This window comes from Etheostoma spectabile, unplaced genomic scaffold (genome assembly GCF_008692095.1).
Source record: "Etheostoma spectabile isolate EspeVRDwgs_2016 unplaced genomic scaffold, UIUC_Espe_1.0 scaffold363, whole genome shotgun sequence".
Lineage (NCBI taxonomy): Eukaryota > Metazoa > Chordata > Actinopteri > Perciformes > Percidae > Etheostoma > Etheostoma spectabile.
Genome location: NW_022605593.1, coordinates 334,945 through 338,476, shown reverse-complemented (window position 1 = coordinate 338,476; position 3,532 = coordinate 334,945). Strand labels below are relative to the sequence as shown.

General features: G+C 44.0%; 2 long non-coding RNA genes across 2 annotated transcripts in view; both read left to right on the top strand.

Moving 5' to 3' along the window:
* Positions 1-1,185, top strand: part of LOC116686416 (uncharacterized) — a 4,203-nt gene extending 3,018 nt beyond the window's left edge. The window contains exon 2 of the long non-coding RNA XR_004331247.1: positions 1-1,185. This exon is cut by the window's left edge and continues 511 nt beyond it. This is a non-coding gene — a long non-coding RNA (uncharacterized LOC116686416).
* Positions 1-3,532, top strand: part of LOC116686415 (uncharacterized) — a 22,137-nt gene that overhangs the window by 16,538 nt on the left and 2,067 nt on the right. The window lies entirely within an intron of this gene.

Sequence of the window (3,532 nt, the reverse complement as noted above, 5' to 3'; positions counted from 1 at the left end):
ATCTATCTATCTATCTGATGTGTTAATGGAGTAAACAAAGAGAATGAGGGAGAAAGAGTAATGAAGTTGTGTTGACACCGGCTCAGACACACAAAGAGAGAGGGAGAGGGAGTGACACACGCACACATGCACGCACACACGCACACATGCACACACACACGTACACACACGCACGCACACACGCTCACACAGAAAAGGAGAGGGAGTGACACGCACAGAGGGAGAGGGAGTGACAGACACACACACACACACACACAAGGAGAGGGAGTGACACACACACAACCACACACACACACAGAGGGATTACACCGTGTTTCCTGCTTTACATAAGGAGCTTATGTGATGGAGGAGACCTGCAGCAGCCAGATGGACGCTGCCAGGCCGTCCCGCTCGTACAGCTGGGTAGTCCAGGGGTCGGTTTGGCCCCGGGGTCAGGGAAATGTCATGGGGGGGGGACACAACAACAAAACCAAAAACAGCCAGGCCAGAGTTCAGAGTAACTCTATGCACACTCAAGTTATAGCTGGAACGGTATAACTTTATTACCATATTCATTTGTTTGAATGTCGGCCAGACCAAGCAATAACTACAGGTTGGCGCCCCCTGTTGAAGAAATGCTGACTCATTTCAGAAAGCCATTGAATGCATTGAAAGAGATTTATTGTACTCATGTCATGATTCGTCTTCCCAAAATGGAGATCTGATGATACGTTCTCTCATATGCATCCCATATTTCATTGTAGGTTTCAGCACAGAGCCTGAGGGGTCCGGTTCAGTTTCACCTGTTGTGTTTTTTTCAACTTTTTTTGAACACATGTTGGTCTGGGCGTGCATTTCATATCTTAGACAACTGTGTTTTTGTCCAACTCGGTGTCAAAACTTTGTGTGTGTTCCTGTTTTAACGTGACACGGCCCCGTGCACACAGCCAGCTCCATAGAGAAATGCTTCGGCTCGCACACACAAACACACGCACACACAGAGCACGTACACACAGACAGACAGACACACACACACACATACACACACACATACAGTAAACACACACAGTATTATAATTATACATTTTTTCTTCAATTTATTTTTTCAGTTTCCTGTCTTTTGTTCACTCCAATGGAAACATATCTGCTGTGCCTATGTTGCACTGACTTGTTTGGTGAAAAATAAAGAAACACATGTTTCAACAGTGTGTGTGTGTGTGTGTGTGTGTGTGTGTGTGTGTGTGTGTGTGTGTGTGTGTGTGTGTGTGTGTGTGTGTGTCTGCAAATATTTCTGTGCATGTGAACAATTTGAAGAATTTTCTACAATTTGAACTATTTTATCGTTTAGTCAAAGCACACTAAAGATGAGAGTGTTTTACATTAGGCCATATGAATGAAGTGTGTGCCATTTGGTGTAAAAGTTAGATTTAATAATAATAATAATAGTATATGTAGTTTTAGTTGCAGTGCTTACTTTTTCCAGGATATGCGAGGTATTTTGCCGTTTGGGTGTGTGGTTTGGTGAATTGTGTTAAGTATGTGGATAAAACCAAGCAATTGGAAAAATTGTAACATGAAAAAGAGCATGTAGGGTTAGTGCATGATAGACAAAAATGCAATGGGATGTGCAAAAAGTTCAAAAAGCAAAAACGATATGTATGTAATGTTCAACTGTCCACACAGCTATGAAATATTCTTCATTGTAATAGAAAATGTGAGCGTCTTGAATTCTTAGAATAACCTTACTCTCAGTGTTTGTGCAGCTCTGGGATGAACAACATGACCATCTGGTTATATTCAGCGTGGAGTTCACAGACACTTACAGGAACCCAATAACTCACTGTTGTCTGTCCAGGCTGAATGTGCAGCGCCCGACGCTCGGCAGGTTGCTGGTGTGTTGCTGGTGTGTTGCTGGTGTGTTGCTGCTGTGTTGCTGGTGTGTTGCTGGTGTGTTGCTGATGTGTTGGAGGGAACACAAGGTCACGGCGGCTGGAGAACGCTGTGAAAACGACCCGCTGTTACGCCATCAAACGAGATCTGCTCCATGTTCATGAACCCGCTCCAAATGTTCCGACCTCTGAGTTAACAGGCTGCATGACGTCCAGATAGAACCAGAAATGATCCATTCAGCACTTTTTGATGTTGAATTTGCATGATATATCTTTTGAAAGAGTGCTGTCTGAAATTAAAATATAAGGTATGCTTTTCAAAAATGAAGAAAATATACAGAATGGAAGTAAACATGAACGTTAAACTGTCATTTCGGGTACCCAGATAGCTCAGTTGGTAGAGCGGGTGCCCATATATAGAGGTTTACTCCTCGATACAGCCGGCCGGGGTTCGAATCTGGCCTGCGGCCCTTTGCTGCATGTCACTCCCCCTTTCATAACTTCATCTGTCCTGTCCATAAAATGCCCAAAAAATAATCTTTAAACTGTCATTTCTAGCTAGAAATGCCAATAAACCAGAGCACGTTTTTCTGCCGTCCCAGAATGCTCTGTGGACTAGCCAGACCCTCATCCGCAGCGCTGTGGGGGAGGGTTTGGATATGCGACTAGACCACTGTTGTGGTGACAACAGCGCCCCCTCCCTCCTAGCCCTGTCATCCTAATCTGGATCAATGGAAGTACATTTGCAGGATAATTGCCTGACATCTCGGCAGATATTGTCCTGTTTTTTTTTTCTTATTATTTTTATATACTAACTGTTACTATCCTATGTCTTTTTTTTACTGTAACTCCAACCTGCCTGTTGGACTGCAGATGGAAATTAGCCCTCGGGCTACAATCTGGCACATCTACGTGTGCTGTTGTGCTTGTTCATTAATGTGCATTGTCCTGAATTAATACAATAAATAACATAAATGTCTCTCACCTTCCGCTCTCTGTGTGTTGCCGTTGTCGAATTCACAAGTCAGACGTGCTCGGTTCTTTCTGGGAATGATTGTAAAGATTTACAAAGAAAATGTTGAGGGCGTCTCCTCTCTAACTGGGACGTTTTGGGACTGATTGGGGGACTGCTGTGGAGGACGTACACACAGAGATCCACTGATAAGAGATAATGAGGTGCAACCATGGATCAGCTGATTTATGTAGTTCATGTTACTGTATATTGTGTGAAACGTTAACTTCATTTAATATTGTAGATGACATTCTGTTATGCGGGGTGCAAATGTTTCACCAAAACAAGTTCCTTACCGGGCGCCTGGGTAGTTCACCTGGTAGAGCGGGCGCCCATATGCAGAGGCCCAGTCCTCGATGCAGCGTCTCAGGGTTTGAGTCCGACCTGGGGCCATTAGCTGCATCTCGCCTGTCTCCAGATGCCCTGTCTATTAAATATTCTAAAAGATAACATGCCCCTAAAAAACAAGTTCCTTTCCGAGACTAATTGGCAGAGACGATTGTGATTGGTTTAAAGAAATGTTTCCCAAACTTAGGGTCGGGACCCAAAATGGGTCGCAGACCTGTTTTTATTGGGTCGCCAATTGGCAGAGAACAGACTTAATGCTCAGCACGACCTCAGAATGGCACTTTCAAAAACCGAACCTAGACTA